At 38.2% G+C, this 18,744-nt stretch overlaps 1 protein-coding gene across 1 annotated transcript in view; it reads right to left on the bottom strand.

Moving 5' to 3' along the window:
• Positions 1-17,599, bottom strand: part of LOC106873949 (protocadherin beta-11) — a 36,357-nt gene extending 18,758 nt beyond the window's left edge. Inside the window, exon 1 of the mRNA XM_014921490.3 lies at positions 15,876-17,599. The gene's annotated coding sequence lies outside the window, so the exon portion shown is untranslated. The remainder of the gene's footprint in view (positions 1-15,875) is intronic.
• Between the last annotated feature and the right edge of the window lie 1,145 nt (positions 17,600-18,744).

Raw genomic sequence — 18,744 nt, forward strand, 5'->3', positions numbered from 1 at the left:
CATCTCTTTATCTCTGTCACTCTCTCTCTCTCTCTCTCTTTCTCCATCCTTCTCTCTACTTCCCCAATTCATTCTACCATTCTTTCTCTTTGAGTAAGCAATTTGCTGTTGTTATTGTTTAATAGGAAGTGAGAAACAGAGCTACAATAGACTAGCATCCTCTCCATGGGGAAATTATGTTTGTTCACTCACACAATATAACTGAGAGAGAGAGATAGAAGAGTGACAGGGAGTCATTAAAAGAGAGAGAGAGAGAGGAGAAAGATATAGAGACACACAGAATGCTAGAGTGAGAGAGAAAGAGAGAGAGAGAAAGAATGGAGTGTTAGTTGCTAAGGTGGTATTGAATATCTAATATCAGTGGTCCTTTATCAATAAGAAACCCCTAACTCAAATGACCCCACCCCTTGCCAGCCCTCTAAAACTGTCCCTAATTATCTGAAAGCACGATTGGCAAGATCCTCCGGCTATTTCTGCTGACTCATCATTCATTTTAATTTACAGTAACGCCCTCTTTGAATTAATCACTCTATTCTATAGATTTTAGAATGTGAAGGATTGATGAGGAGAGGGAGGAGAGAAAGAGAGGGAGAGAGAGAGATGGGATCAACAGAGACAGTGTTGTCAATAAAATAGCCACAGTATATTACTGGTACCAATGTCAGTGCATCGATTGGAAAGTATGAATAGGCTGATGGACAAAATATCCACTAGTGTGGATTTGTGGATATATATTCTCAGTTCAAATCTTGTTGAGGTCAGATGCACCTTTCATCCTCTCAGGGTCATTATGATGGAAGATATAAAGGAAGTGTGCTATTAATATTAGAACCCCATTGTATTACTGGTATTTGTGTTTCACACTCGTGCACAAACACAAAGACAATGACAGTCAAAACAGTGACATCACTCAATCTGCTAGAAATAGCAGAGAAATCCTCCTCAAATTAAAACCATTACTTCGTCAGTTATGATGAAGAGTGTTCCAACCAATTCAATCGATGAAACAGCCTCCTCATCAAATTAACATGCAAGCGGCTGAGTACTCCACCAACATGCAAGCTCTCAGAGAGATTCAGCATGACACAGAATGTGTCATGGTTGGCTCATTCAATTACCAGTGCTACTCGTACTTGCTGAATGGACTGCAGCAATGTGAAATAAAGTGACTTGCTCAAGGACACAGTGCACTGCCATAATCAAACTCACAACTTTTACAATTATCAGCCAAAATACCCAAAGGCTTGCATTTTCTCATTTGGATACACACACACACACACACACACCCTTTTGATCCCCATTTCACTTCACTGGACCCCAATAAACATTTGATGTTTAGAAAAGTCCCTTTATATATTTGTAATCAAATATTATTAGGAATTGTGTAAAAAAATTTTTTTTTTGTGTGTTGGTAGAAACATAAGCAATTAATTACAGATAAATTTTAACAACAAAATCTTATGTGAACCCTTAAGGGTCATATGGGCCCGCAAGGGTCATGTGGACCGTGGGTGAGAACCAGTGATTTAGACTCAATGGGAAAAAGGGTTTCTTGAGAGTCCTGGAATGTAATGCCTCATGGTCAGGGAAGAAGAGCTGGATGTTTGCCTGAGTCCTCAACTCCAGTAACAGTTGTAGGGGCAATGTCATGACATACTGTCCACCAATCTTCCCCCAACCACCCACCTTCTCTTATGACTACACCCTAGAATTCAGGTTTCCCCTCATGTATTGCTTATCCATTCTTTGTTGTGGTCTGGCCATCTTTGGCAGTGGTGGTGTTGGTGGGGTTAGGGTTAGTGCATTTGTCAGCTGAGGAGAAATAACGGGCCACAGGTAGGCTGAGAGAGGACTTGGACAAGGCTGTAAAGAGGAAGAGACTACTCAGGTGACGACTGCCTGTTTCTCTAACTTAGTAGGAAATAGAAAGCTTGGACAGGTGACGCAATCTAAGATGGTGAGGGATGAGCATCAGCAGAAGTTTTGGTTGACTTGCTCCTGGGTCAGCAGTTGTTGCAGGGACAGGTGTGACATATGTGGCACATGTGGAAAACGACCTTGAAAACAGCTGGGGGGGAGAGGGTTAGGACTTAGGGAATTTCTAATTAAGAAGTTGTGAGGATTGTTATTTCCCATGAAGAATAGGAGAGGATATAGGGAAAAAGCTCAGAGAAACTTTGAGGTAAGGTTATGGGGTAATGTATGTTACAGTGGTGGGGTGGTTGGGTGGAAGGTGAAGAAGAAAGTCAAATCCAGTCTGTAGTCATATGTATGGAAGGGAAAAGAACAGTGACAGAGCGAGGAACTTGTCCTCATCTGACCCAGCTCACCAACAACTCTTCTACCTAATGGAATGTCTTCAGAAGAAGGCTTTCATTTTTTTTATTTCCATTTTAATTTTTAATATTGCTGTGTGTATCTGCATGTGAGTATGTTCGTGCATGCATCAGTGACAGCTAATGAACGAGTATAGGGAGCAACCACTCCCACCAAACACATTTTCCAAAATTGGTGCCTTTTATAGAATATATAATCAACAGGTTAAAAATCGTTTGGTATGTGTCACAGTGCCTTTCTTCATGTGCTCACTCCCCTTAAATTTAGAATCAGACTACGCCCCTGGTGTGCATGTGTATGAATGTGTGTGTGTACCTTTTGCAGTCATTGATTTGCCCAGCAAGATCCTCTCCCTTCTTTCTGCTGACCATTCATTCTCCTTCAAACCCTTTCACTCCCCTATCCCCCTCTTTCTTTCTCACCTCACTCTCTCCTATTACTATTCTCCCCACCACCATCACATCTCTCCCACAACCAATTCTCTTCCATTTCCCATCATTCTCACCTGTGTCAAGAAACTCATTAATTAAAGTGAAAGGGGGAAAAAACACTTTTCTCTTTTCCTGAAGAAGAACTCTACCCGAAACGTCAGACATTCCTTGCCTTTCTCTCCAATAAATACACTTTTTGCCAACATAGATCACAACTAATCCCCATAGATTTCTGTGTTTTTATCTATTAATGTAATAATATAGACTACTTTCACTATCGTTTGGTCACTCTCCACCAAATATGATTAGCTACTCAACAGACATCGACACCTGGTCACCTGGTCAACACAGAACGATATTGTCATTGGTCAATAGACAAAGACACTTAAGACAATAGACTGTGAAAACAATGGATTAAAAAAACACTTTACGCCAGTAAATTCGTTTGTTTGTTCTCTCTCTCTCTTTCTTTCTCTTTCTCTTTCTCTCTCTCTTTCTCTTTCTCTTTCTCTCTCTATCAATCGATAGAGACACTTAAGGCAATAGACACTTGAAACAATAAATTCGGAAATACACTCACTTAGATATGTTTGATATCTGTCATTACTACAACACAACAAAGGTTAGAAGTATTGAACATAAATTTTCTACTCCACCGATTGTTGTTCTAACCAACCGGAAACAAACTTGTGAGGCAAAATCAACAATGAGAAATGAAAACACATGTCTTAAACACACACACACACAGACACACACACACACAGCCGCATACACGCACACACACACAGCCGCATGCACGCACACACACACATACACATATTAGCAATAACTGGAGCTAAATAAATAGCAATAATATACACGTATTATACATACCTACTGAGTGAGACACATATAGATACGGACATATATACACACGTATGTACACGCGCATACACACACGTACAGAGACACTGACGATTTTTTTAGTGCTGTGTATACGTACAAAGACACATATAATTAGTGACATATAGATATATACGTATACACACACACACAGGGTATATATATATATACATACACAGACAGTTTTCTTTCATAAAACTTGGACTGATTGTAGGTGAATTGTTAACAACGATCAAATAATAGAGCAAGCTGTGTCTCAGAAATAAGCTGAGACATCAAATTAAACGACATAAACAGCTCTTGTTGCGTTGCTGTCTACCATTTAGAGTTTCCGCCATGATTGGCTGCTTATCAAGATTGATTTCTGACCATGTAGACTTCGAGTTCAATCTGATTGAGAAGTACTCAAAGCAAGCACCATCTTCTGATGTAGCCGCCAAAGGCTTTGTCAGTGATTTTGGTAAAGTGTATGAAAATACGTAGAAGGGACCAAACCGTTTCTTTATCCATTGTCCAGTTTAACATGATCGCCAGGATTCCTTGGGTGCCATTGAGTGCCCAGTCTTTTGCAAAATTTCTGGCCAAGTTACTAATTTGAATATAACTAATATATACTAAACATGACATTTGGCCATTGTCCACTCCTGTCAAAAATGACCAATTTTCTTTGTAATAATTCTTTCCTCGCACTATCATATCATCATCTGATAGCTGTTGGGTTTGAAACCCAGTTATATTATTATTATTATTATTATTTACTTTTAATCTCCATGTTTGTTACAATCACTTGCTGAGACACACCCAGGATCCTTCCCCCAAGCTGCTCTTGTGGAAAAAATTTGAAATTATTATTATTGTTATACCCTGAAATATCCAGCCTTGTGTCACAACATTTCAGCCAGTGTATGTTCCAACCATCTTCAGGTACCTGACATATCCAGTAACAGTCCCTGAATTTCATATCAAGCTTATTATTCAAGCCATAGGGTTAGAAGGGATAATTTCATTTTATTGTCCCTGCCAAAAAGGGTTCAGTTCATTTGGAAATTCTCGGAATTAATACAAGAGTTGCCTGAAGAAGTTTGGAGAATCCAATGGCTGAGATGTTGTGCCTACAACAACCAGGATGAGGAGGACACTAGTCCCAATAAATCTTTGAATTATAAAGGTTTCAAATTTTGGCACAAGGCCGGCAAGTTTGGCAATGGCAGAAGTGAAGTCAATTACATTGACCCCAGTGCTCAACTAGAAATTTTTTTACCAACCCTGAAAGGAAGAAAGGCAAAATTGACCTCAGTGGAATTTGAACTCACAAAATACTAAGCATTTTTCCTGGTGTGTTAATGATTCTGCAAGCTCGCTGCCTTAAATCTTTGTATATTAATGATAAATCTTCTTCTCCCCAAATCAAGCTAAAATTATAATATAATAACACAAGCAGAGACATGAAGATTCAGTAAGGTTGAAGTTGTGTTTTGTATAGAAAGAGTCTAAACTTAGTGGATACCTCAGATTAAATTAATTCAAGAAGACATTGTGGTTCCCAGTCATAGCAACAATCACCACCCGACTCTAGTTACAGGAAATTTATCATAAAAATTGCAAAAAAAAAAGATTAGTTGTTTCTTTTTAAAATGGCAACTTCATTTGTCAACTAACCTCCTAATTAGAGAAAGGTAATTTCTTTCAAATGAGTTTTCTAGCTTACAGTCTGCTTGTGTGCCTCCTTTATGGTGAAATTTCCTACAACAAATATTCCAGATATGCCCTCCACCTCTATTCATTGTCTTCAGTCTAAATAATATAAAAAAGACAATATAACAATGACCCTTTTTTAAAATCCACCCCTACCCCAACCTCCCAGCCCCATCTATACATGGTTGACAGAATCCCATAATCAACGATTATTCTTTCTAATTTTTTAAAATTAAATAATCTAATAAGATGTATTGTGTTCTAGTCTTTTTAACGAACCTCAAACGTCTACAATGCTACAATGGTTACCTAACAAGCTAAAAGACTTCTCACCAGAACTAATGTGGTTGGACTTGGTCATAAAAATATTCAATATTTCGTTGGGAAAATTTAAAAACCAATATGTCTGTCCCCTAAAATTTTTTCCCAGTGCCTCTTTGATGTTAATTCGCAGTAACGCCTTATGTTAATTAGACACAGAATATTTGCAAGATTTGCAGAAGCTTGTTATCGCATTGTGTGTAACGGACAAGAGATGTGACAGGCAAGATGAAGAAGCTGGAAGGCCAAACGAAAAGGCCAGATTCACAAACACCAGTGATAGCAGCAGAACTGGTGGAGTTGGTAGCAGTGATTAAATTTCATTGTCATTGGAGATGATGGTGGTGGTGGCAGCAGCAGGGATGGTTCTGTAAACCTAATCAAAGATTGCAATCCTTTAGGAGTTTTCATCAATTAATGCATGAGTTAATATCTGTTGGTGTTGGGTGCGCTAGGAATTGGTAAACTGCAGTGAAAATTCTGGCTGCTGCACGCCAGGCAACAGAGAGAGAGAGAGAGAGAGAGAGAGAGAAAGAGAGGGGCAAGGAGACGAAGGGAGGTGGCAGAAGAGAGGGGTTACCCTATTCATTCTCTAGTATCTCAATGTCCGTGCCTGTCAAACGAACAAGTTTACAGATTGAGACCAGAGATTAGTCTTGGTATTGCTGTTGTGTACTGCAGCGATGGCGATGGTGGGGGTGGGGGTGTAATTAATGGTGTGTAGTAGTAGTAGTAGTAGTAGGTAGTAGTGGTGGTGGTGATGGCAGTGTGTAATTGATGGTGTGTTTGCTAATAGTAGTAGTAGTAGTAGTAGTAGTAGTAGTAGTAGTATTGGTACAGTATAGTGGTGATCATAGTAATGTGTGAAATTGGTGGAGTGTATAGCTGCATAGGTAGAAGTAGTAGTAGTAGTGGTAGTAGTAGTAGTAGTAGTAGTAGTAGTAGTAGTAGTGGTAGTAGTAGTAGTAGTAGTAGTAGTAGTAGTAGTAGTAGCAGCAGCAGTGACAGTGGTATTGGTACAATGTAGTGGTGTTGGTATGAAGTTAGTATTGGTAGTAGTGGTGTGTGTTGCAGAGTTGATGGTGTGTGGTTGTAGTAGTAGTAGTAATAGTAGTAGTAGTAGTAGCAGTAGTGATGGTGGAGTGGGGTGGGGGGATTGATGTTGTTGTTTTGGAGTCCTGTCAGTGACTGGGTGGAGTGGTGAATGAAGAAGAACAAGTTGAAGAGATGGTAGAGGGGGTTAGTTCTGTGGTATGTGGTGATGGTATGGTAGTAGTGTGCCAAGATGGTAGTGAGTACTGATGTGGCACTGGTGGTGGTGGTGGTGGTGGTGGTGGCAGTGGTGATGTAACGATGCAGCTCGGTGTTCTGTTGGTGTTGGGAAGCAGTGCATAAGTTGTGAGTTGTTTTGGTAATAAATAGTATGGGGGAGGGGGTATTGTGGTGGTGGGTGGGTGGGAGTGGTGGATGGTGTCAAACTACCAACGACCATCAAGGACATTATTGTTATCACAACAACAACAACAATTACAGCAGCAGCAGCAGTAGTAGCAGTAGTGATGGTAGTAAATCAATATTGATGAACTCTTGGTATCACTGTCATCATCATTATCATCATCATCATTATAATTATCATCACCATCAACAGTTTCATCATCATCATCACCACCATCAACAGCATCATCATCATCACCACTGTCATCAGCATCGTCATCGTCATCTTCCTCGTTCTCACCTTTGTCATTGTCATCTTCCCCATCACCTGAAACAGTTAACTACCAACCAGTAATAGCACCACCACCACCACCACCACCAGCATTTCCTTCATTATCATCAATCTGGCATTAAGGACGACAAGCAAAGAGATGTCAAAGATATTATCCTTTGAATAACGATAAAACATCCAGCATCACCAGCATCACCAATATCACTATCAACACCATCATCATCATCATCATCATCATCATCATCATCATCATCATCTCCACCACCACCACCTCCAAGCATCTTCTAACATCTTATTGTTATCTTCTTTGACATCAGCCATCCACCACCATCCTCATCATTGCCACCATCCCACTGATAACAACACAAACAACACCAATAAATATTGCTAGTACCACCACCACCACCACCACCACCACCACCGCTGCCACCACTAACCATCGCTGCACAGACTACCACAACCACCATCACAACAACAACACCAACAATAACAACAACAAAAACACTATTGCTACAATCACAACTACCACTATCAACAACAACAATAACAATACCATCAAAACAACCACCACCACCACCATCATCATCATCATCACCAACAACCATCTCAACCCTTACAATCAAAGTCAAAATAATGACCACATCTCATAATGTTGTTTACATGTCAATGGTATGGTTATCAATATACCAGTGGTATGTCTGGTTTGAGTTAAGAAAATGTCATTGACAACATTTAGGCAACATCCACACACTGTGTCTGTCTATCTAGTCAACATGTATATATACATATATATATACATATGCATACATATATATATATATATATATATATATATATATATATATATATATATATATATATATATATATATATACACTGTCTGTATATATTATACTGATGTGGTGTGTGTATAATCAGTACCACCAATAAATCCCTACTTATTCATTGCTACCAAAGGAACTTGCATTAAACTGTTATACATTTGTACCTACCCCTACCCCCCCCCCTCTCTCTCAGTCCATCCCCCCTCTTTCTCTCTCTCACTTGGGAAGAAATTCATAAAAAACAGTGCCATCTGGAGAGAATAATCTGACTCAGTGAAACAGTGAAGAACCACAGTCGTCCAAGCCCCACCATAACATCAACCACCACCACCACCACCACTTCAGATGCGTGCGTGTGTGTGTGTGTGTGTGTGAATGCCAGCATAGAAATGAGCTGAGAGAAAATCTGAGTTTAAGAAGAATGAAGGGTTTTGTAGCAAAGAAAAGGAAGACTGAGTTGTGATGTGAGTGAGATGGAGGAAGGTTATAGTAGAAGGAAAGGCCAAGCACTCCAAGAAAATGAAGCCTGCAGAAGAAGGATGCCAAGGAAGACTTAGGACAAAGTGGTGAGGGATGATGTGAAGATGCTGCCTCACATTGAGCAGATGACAAAGGACCTTCTTCACTGGTGATACTGCAGAAGACCTAACCCTCCATTGTAAAAACACCCTCACAAACGTAGTGTTTAGAGGATGACATATTTTGTGCCCTGCCAAGGGTACAAATTACATGCTGGTGCTTCCTTTCACCTTTCATCCCCTGCTTCTCCCACCCTCTCCATCACCCTATTATTCACATCCTGCCACCATCCTTTAAATTGTTTCCCTCTTCCCCCATCCCATCTCTCATTTCCACCACCCACCCAGTGCTAACTCCATCATCCCTTCATAAGCCCCATGTTTAAGACATGGTATTCATCGACCCTCACTCTTATCCCTTCACCCCCACTTTCATTTTGTCCATTTCTGTTGTCACTAATCCCTTTCTACCCAACTTCACCCCAAATACCCCTACAATTTATATCATACTTCTGTTCTTTTCTCCAACCCTGCCATTCCACTCCTTCAGACTCAGGGTGGATGCCTTGACTCACCCAAGCCAGTGTACCACCCGAGATTATTGAGTCCTCTCAGCACTTACACATTTCTCTCCTCACTCATTTCTGGTCTTGCTGCTGGCAGCATTCCACTCCAGTTCCCCTCCTTGGTCTATATGTCGTAGCTCTCTCTAAGCAACCCATACATTGCCACACCCCACCCCTCTTGTAGTGGGGCTTCAATGGAAGATGAACAAATCACAGACCTTCATGAGTGACTGAGACACTTTCACAAATACGACACCAGTAACCATTGTAAAGTGGTTCGTTAATGAATAGAGAATGCATAGGGTTATGGGAGACCCCTTAATTCAAGCTCTCTAGCATTGGTGCCATGAGAAAATGTACCATGAACCCCAGTGTTTTCACCTATGGACCCTTTGATTCTTATTTTACTCTTCTGGACCCTATTATCCATTCAATGTTATAAAAAAAAAAGACCCCTTTAAATATATTTATAATTAAATATAATTAAGAATTTATTTAAAAATTGTTAAAATAATTTCTGCATTGTAGAAGTATAAACAAGTTATTGCAGATGAATTTTATGAGAAACCTCTTATATGGTCCCTTAAGGGCAATATGGATCCCAGTTGAGAAGCACTGCTCTACACTCTGTTAAGGGGTTGGCAATAGAAAGGGCATCCAGTTATAGAAACCAGCACCAGTGTTTGGCAGCAGGAAACTCCTAATAAGGAAATGGTTTTGATTGTGATGACGCTGTCCAAGAGATGCCAACATTGAAAGAGGATGGAAATTGATGATGACGATCGCAATGATGACAATGATCAGCTTCAGCAGTTTTTGGAGCCAAATTTTCGTTGCTTAGCTCAGACAGATTTTCTTCAGCCACATACCATTTCCGTTGCCAGATCCCACCTGTTTCCAAACACACACACACATACACAATGAACTTCTTCCAGTTTCAGACTACCAAATCCACTCACAAAGTCATGGTCTGCTCAACGCTATAATAAAGTACACCTGCCCATGGTGCCAGACTGTGGGATTGAACCTGAAGCCATGTTGGAAAGCAAACTTCTTAATCACATGTCCACACCTGTACCTATAATGACCATATATACATACATACATATATGTGTGTGTGTGTGTGTATGTATATACATATATTGAAATATATATGAGGAAGTCAATCAGATTGACCCTAGTATGCAACTGGTATTTAATTTATCGACCCCGACAGGATGAAAGGCAAAGTCAACCTCGGTGGAATTTGAACTCAGAACATAAAGACAGACAAAATAGCGCTAAGCATTTCACCCAGCGTGCTAACGGTTCTGCCAGCTCAATGCCTTTTATTGTTTATAATATTGTCAGCGGTTTAGCATGCATAAAAAAAACACTTATAACAGTAAATATTATCAATTAATAATTAAGGGTACTAACAGGTAGTACCATCATGCTAAACATAGCAGTCAAAATAACCAAACCAAAAGTTTTCACTTAAACACAAAGGTGAAAGCAGGCAAATGAATAAAAACAAAGAACCTTGTGGTTTGGTTATTTTGATTGCTATATTTAGCATGCTGGTACTACCTGTTAGTACCCTATATATATATATATATATATATATATATACACACACACACACACACAGATAGATAGATAAACAGACAGATAAATAAACAAATATCTATATGTATGTGTATGTATGTACCTGTATATGTGTGTTATCATGAAAATGATTAAAGAACAGAATTACGTAATCACTTTTACTTATTTACATGAAGCTCTGATGAGGTTGTAAGATGTTATAATGTCACTCACCTTTAGGTCATATTTTATTTCATACGAGAAACTATTGTAAGCCAATGAATGTGATTATATAACACCTGTTCTTTTGCCATTTATTAATTTTATATTATGCTCTGTATTTATCTCTTGGTTCTTACAGGAGTCCAGTGCTAAGGACATTAAAGAATTCATTCTACCTTGCTGCCAGAGCATAGAAATATGCCATATATTATAAATATAGAGAGTTCTCACAACTTGGTATTCATGCTGCTATGGCTAAGCTTTTATATATATATATATATATAATATATATATATTGATATATATATATATATGTGTGTGTGTGCATGTATATACTCTTTTAATCTTTAACTTGTTTCAGTCATTTGACTGCGGCCATGCTGGAGCACCGCCTTTTAGTCAAGTAAATCAACCCCAGGACTTATTCTTTGTAAGTCTAGTACTTATTCTATCAGTCACAGAGACACACACACACACACACACATACACACACACGTATATGTATATATATATATATATATATATATATACGACGGGCTTCTTTCAGTTTCCATCTACCAAATCCACTCACAAGGCTTTGGTCAGCCCGAGGCTATAGTAGAAGACACTTGCCCAAGGTGCCATGCAGTGGGACTGAACCCGGAACTATGTGGTTGGTAAGCAAACTACTTACCACACAGTCACTCCAGCGCCTGACTTTGATATATATATATATATATATATATATATATATGCCACTGGCATTGGCTATTTTGCTTCCCCGAAGCCCATTGCTTGAAAGGTGCTTTGTATGTGACACCTGCATCAGCCACAAGTGACACTTGGTTTGACAGATCTTCTCAAGCACAGCATCTTGCCAAAGATTTTGGTCACTAGTCATTGCTTCTGTGAGGCCCAAAGTTCAAAGATCAAGCTTCAGCACCTTGTCCCATGTCTTCTATTAGTCTCTTTTGCCGAACCGTTAGGATTACAGGGATGTAAACACACCAGCGTCTGTTGTCAAGTGATGTTGATTGGGGGAACAAATGCACACACACACACACACACACACACAGTAATCCCTCGACTCTCATGGGTGTTACAGTCCAAAACACTCATGAGAGGTGGAAATCTGCAAAGTAGAAACATTTCTGTACTGCATATTTTTTATTATTTTTGTAATTTGTATATATTCATTTGATTATAAATGCAAAGCAACACCACGGAGGAGGAAGTGACGTAAGCTTAAATAATGAACCACTATAGGTGAACCATGATGTGGCAAGGGATTACTGAGTGTGTGTATATGTATACACACACACACACACATATCTGTGCATGTGTAAGAGACTGATAGAATATTGGCAGAGTCTGTAGAGCTCCTAGCAAAATGTCTTGTGGTATTTATTGAGGATTTTTACAATCTGAGATCAAATCTCAGTGAGGTCATCTTTGTCCCTTCATTTTTCCAGAGTTAATTAAATGAAATACCAATCAAGTACTGAGATTGATTTAATCAATTAACCCCTCCCCTCAAGCTTTATGTGATGTTAAACCAAACAATGTGTGGAGTCTTGTCACACAACAACAGCAACACTCTGACACATTGCCACTTCATAAAACCATCTCAGAATTTCTTTGGATTTTTTCTTCTCATTTCTCATTCACGGCCTTCCTAACATGTTTGAGGAAACCAGAGGTAAAACACCCCATATTTTAGCTATCCCCTCCCCTACCAATATTAGGGACCAAATTGAGGGACGCAGATGCTACCATTCTTCCTCTGATGAAGCCAAACTAAATTTTTCTCACAAGAATTGGTCAACCAATGCTATGGTAGAATATAGTCACCTCAAGTACCTTGCTGTGAGATTGAACCAATAATCCTGTACTTTTGAATTTCTCTATCCCTTGGTCATTCCATTAGACACCCAGCGGTCAGCTAAATGTTTGCATAAAATTTGGTCCTACACTGGATTTTATACAGTGAATTCCAGAAAGGAATATCTTTGAAAGAGTCTCTATGGCACTGCTCAATTTGCTAAAAATGGTAGTCAAATATTCCTCAAGTGCATTGTTTAAAAAATAAGGATATATCAGATAATGTGAATCCAGATACATTTTATGTGGAAATAGACTGGATGGTCACAGCTGGAACGTCTTGTTTATGGGTTTGTTTGATGAGAATTAAGCTAGGGTTACCCATCATCAACAAAGTATCTGCTGAAACTGAAAGCATCTTTTAAGATGGTTCTATAGAATATCTTTTGGAAATTGTACGTATAAAGAACAGAGAGTGCGTGGCTCAAAATGTATACGGGATTATGAACAAACTTAGAAAGAAATAGGGGAAAATTCTATAGAATCCTAGAAAATTTACTCATTTCCATGAAAATAAACAATACCAAGTTTGAACCCCAAACCCCATGGAATTCCAACTTATGATGTAACACAAATCAAATACTACAGACACTCTACACATGATAACGAATCTCATTTCAGTTCTACCCAAACTCTACACATTATTCGAACCAATTTTAAACATTATTATAATCCAATTCCATTCAAACACTCTCACAAACCCAATAAAACCTACATTCAACAATACCTCATTCTCTAGAAAAACCTTTAAAAACTTATTTAAATTTCCTTAAAAATAAACCAGTTGCAGTGTGGAAGGTGTTTATAAGCCATTTAAGATAACACACAAAATCCGTCAGATTCACTTCAACATTTAAATTTAAGTTGCCAAAATATTTTCGTCGCTTTGAGACCGCGACCTGTTCACTGACAAAATTCTGTGCTGCATCTCAGTGAACTGGTCGTGGTCTCAAAGCGACGAAAATATTTTGGCAACTTAAATTTAAATGTTGAAGTGAATCTAATGGTTTTTGCGTTTTTCTTAAATGGCTTATAAACACTTTCCACACTGCACTTGTTTTTATTCCAGCACACGATCTCAGATCAGGTCACTTGCTATGCAAGTACATCTCCGTAATTAAAAATAAATCAAATTGATTTTAACATATATCCCAGAGAAATTATAGGAATTCCTCACTCAATACCTACACTAAACTCCATTCAACACCTATACTAAACCCCACTTAGTATCATTACTAAACTCCACTCAACACCTTCTCTAAACTCAAAATAAATCACTGTAAACAAACCCACATTAAAATATGTTTGAGGCCAACTCAGTGGAAAATTGTCCAATCAATTCTGAAAATAGTGGGAGGGGCCAAGAAATTGTAGTAAGGCATCAACAAAATGTAGTAAAAGGGACAGTGTAATGTTGTGAGGGCCCACAAAGCTTTTCTGGTTTGTCTCCCAGCCCCTCTAATCCTCCCCACCCCACCACACCTTCCTCTCCCTCTCTTCTCTATTCGAATAATTTCTTCAGTTTTACAAAATTACTCTGTTACAAATTTATATTGACAAACTCTTTTCAATACTGTTATTGTTGTTGTTGTTGTTGTTGTCTGTTTTTATCAACAATTTCCAAACAGAATATCAGGGGAGTGGGTGTATGGATGTTTGTATGTATAAGTTTATAGGGCTGTATGTGTATATATGTTTTGTGTGAATATGTGTGTATGTGAGTGTATAGTGATATGTGTGTGTGAGAGAGAGAGAGAGAGAGGGAGGGAGGGGCATTACCTGTCAGAAGATGTGTGTGTGTGTGTAAATATATAAGTTTATAGGTTCATTTGTATATATGCATACGTCAGTGTGTGTGTGTGTGTGTGTGTGTGTAAGGAAGAGAGAAAGATTACCTGTATGTTTGTTAGTTTGCAAGTGTGTGTGTGGTGGGGGGGAGAAATCTTTTTGTGGGGGGGGGGGGGGTCAAGAGGCTTTAGTCTTCATTTTGTTGTTGTTTATGGTGAAGTTGTTACTGTTGTTGTTGTTAACTGTAGTAATAGTAGTAGAAGTGGTTGTAGTGGTAGTAGTAGAGGTGGTGGTGGTAGTAGTAGTAGTAGTAGTAGTTAAACGTGTCTTTATTGTTACTGCTGTCATCAGTGATGTAATTGTTGTTGATGTTATCATCAAACATGTTGTTTATATATGTTGTTGTTGTTGTTGCTGATCTTGATGTTGTTACAGACACTTTTCTCGTTGTTGTTGTTGTTGTTGTTGTCACTTAGCACCCAAGTTATTCTTATCCAATAGACTTATTATGGGATCAGAACCATTCCATCCACGACCATCCCAACATTATTTTACTAGGCATAATGTATCTCGGACAACATCACTGTAAGTTTTCCTTCTTTAACATGTTTGGTAGGGTTAGGGTTTGAGAGAGATTTAGTTACTATTTCTAGCAGATGAACAAACCCTGTAGTAGCTCCTTTATTTGTTATTCTTTTGCGATGCATGTTTGGGGGTGTGTGTATAGATGTATATATATATATAGGGATGCATGCACTTAAGTATATATACACACACACACACACACACACATCTATATATATATAACTATATGTGTGTTTATATATGTGTGCATGTATGTTTAGGTGTATGTGTATGTATGCATGTATGTAAGTTTGTATGTACATATGTATGAGTATGTATGTGTGTATATGCATGTGCATATGCATGTGTGTATAAATATGTATATATATGTACTCATGTGTATGTATTTATGTATGTATCTATGTCATCATACATATATATATGGGTTTGTGTATGTATTTGTCTATCTACCTGTCAATCTATCTGTATGTTTGTATGTATGTATGTATGTATGTATGTATATATGTATGTATACATAGAGTGAAAAGAAGAGAGAGGTGTAAAGTTGCACCTACCTGCAGGCAAGCCGTTCCATCTCTGTTCCGTTGTTCCTGACAGCGCTCTAGTCATCAACTACACACGCACCGACACACATGCATAAACACACACACACAAGCACACACGCTCTCTCTCTCTCTCTCTCTCCCTTTCTCTCTTCTGGCTGCTGCTTCATATGGTGATGGCGTCAAACTGGTGTTGTCACATCTCCGGTTTAAGATGATATCTCTATGCGGATGGTGGGGTTATAATGCGTGTTTGGTGGGGTAGTGGGTGAGAGGTGAGCTTTTACTATAAAGTGTGTGTGCGTGTGATTTTCTATGTGTGTGTGTGTTGTTTTGATGGTGTGCGTGTGATGTTTTGATGGTGTGTCTGTGTGCTGTTGTGATTGTGTGTGTGCGTGAGTTTCTATGTGTGTTGTTGTTTATGGTGTGTATATGTATGTGTGCTGTTTTGATGGTGCGCGTGTGTTGTTTTGATGGTGTGTCTGTGTGCTGTTTTGATTGTGTGTGTGAGTTTCTATGTGTGTATGTGTTGTTGTTGTTTATGGTGTGCGTATGTGTGTGTGTTGTTTTGATGGCACGCGTGTGTTGTTTTGATGGTGTGTGTGTGTGCTGTTGTGATTGTGTATATGTGTGAAGGTGTGTGTATGGAATCGTGCTTGTGTGGTGGGTTTTCTATAAAGTGTGTGTATATGTTGTTGCTGTGATGGTGTATGTTTGTGAGTTTGTGTACATGTTATTGCGAAGGCACATATATATATATATGCGTGTGTGGGTGTGGGTTAAAGATGATGATGATGATGTGTGTGTATGTTAATGATAAATTTTCCGTAAAGTATGTGTGAGTTTCTGTTATGCTTTTGCTGTGTAGCAGTGTATTATGGCAATGGTATGTGCATGTGTATATGTATATATGTATGTATGTGTGTTACAATAGTCTGTATATTAAGTTAGTGTGGCAGTATGTGAGTGTGTGTGTATGTGATTTCTTACAAAGTATGAATGTGAATATTTATATGTTTCAGTCTGTGTCGCAAACTTTTGTTAGTGTGGAAATGTGCATGTACTTGTGCATGTGTATGTAATTATGCATAAAGGTATATGTGTGTGTGTGTGTGTGTGTGTGTGTAAAGATCTATGTGATGTTATGTATGAGTGGAAATACATATGTATCACTGTATATGTGTTTGTGAGTTCTGTGTGTGTGCATGTATATGTGTGTGTGTATAGAGTGTGTGTGTGAATATAGAGTGTGTATGTGTGTGTGTGTATGATGTGCTGTGTAATATGGTTATGTCAGTAAATGAATAAGTGAGCAAGAAAGGTTTAAATCTGTGTATACAGGGTATATAAAAGTGTGTATATGTGAATAATGTGTAATTATGTGTATGTATAATGAGTTGTGTGCAGATAAAATATAATGTGTATAACTTTAGAGTTTAAATGTGTATATATATATATAAGTATATATATATATACAAGCATACAAATATATATATGTATGTGTGTGTATAGTGTGGATATGTGTATGTTGTGTATGTGTGTATATGTCTATAAATGTATATAAGATTGATCCAGGTATAGTATAGGCAGTAGTTTCAAGTGTCACCAAATAACATCAACAGCAGCACTACTGAGAGAATTGTGCTCCTTACACTGCACAGATGTGCAACTCCTGCAGTCTCACAATGCAACTGATGCACCACCACTCATTCGGCTGTACATACACTTGTCTCGATATACACTGCTAAAGTCTATACACAGCTCTCATTTCATACACCAATCATTGATATTGTCAACTCCTTCCTTTATGGGAGGATGGGTGTGAATATACGTACATACATATATCTATATATGTATGTATATATTCTTTTTTTTTTTCTTTTTTTTTTATTTGTTTCAGTCATTTGATTGCAGCCATGCTGGAGCACTGCTTTTAGTCGAGCAAATTGATCCCAGGAATTATTCTTTATAAGCCTAGTACTTATTCTATCAGTCTTTTAGGCTGAACTGCTAAGTTACAGGGATGTAAACATACCAACATCGGTTGTCAAGTGAGGGTGGAGGGACAAACATAGACATGCATACACAAGTATATACATATATATATAGATATTTATATCTATCTATCTATCTCTATATATAGGACAGGATTCTTGCAGTTTCCATCCACCAAGGCTTTGGTCAGCCCGAGGTTATAGTAGAAGACACTTGGCCAAGGTGCCACAATGTGGGACTGAACCTGGAACCATGTAGTTGGGAAGTAAGCATCTTACCACACAGTCACACCATATGTATAAGGATATATATGAGTGTGAGTGTATTGTGTGCGTGTGTGTGTGTATGTGTATATATATATATATATATTTATATATACATACATACATGCATATACATATATACATATACATACACACGCACACATACATGCAGATATATATTTATATATGTGTGTGTGTATACATATATATATATATATATATATATATATATATATATATATATATATACACACATATATATCTATATCTATATAGATATACATATATATGTGTATATATATATGTGTGTGTGTGTGTGTGTGTTTGCATAGATGTGTATGCATGTAGTGGCTGTAATATTAGAGTCCATTGCTAGTAGGGGCTGCCAGTTGTGTCCTTTAATTGATGGATGAGCTCCATAGAGCTTAGATTGATGGGGTTCCTTTACTATACACACACAACCACATGCACACACATTGCATATAAACACACACACATACGTTTGTATTCAAATGCACACACGTTGATCACCATGCACATGGAGACACACATACATGTTTATACACATGTGCACATATATATATACATTGAGCACACATGCATCTATACACACATACAACATC

The sequence above is a fragment of the Octopus bimaculoides genome, chromosome 14 (assembly GCF_046866305.1).
Source record: "Octopus bimaculoides isolate indiv1 chromosome 14, ASM4686630v1, whole genome shotgun sequence".
In the NCBI taxonomy this organism is placed as follows: Eukaryota; Metazoa; Mollusca; class Cephalopoda; order Octopoda; family Octopodidae; genus Octopus; species Octopus bimaculoides.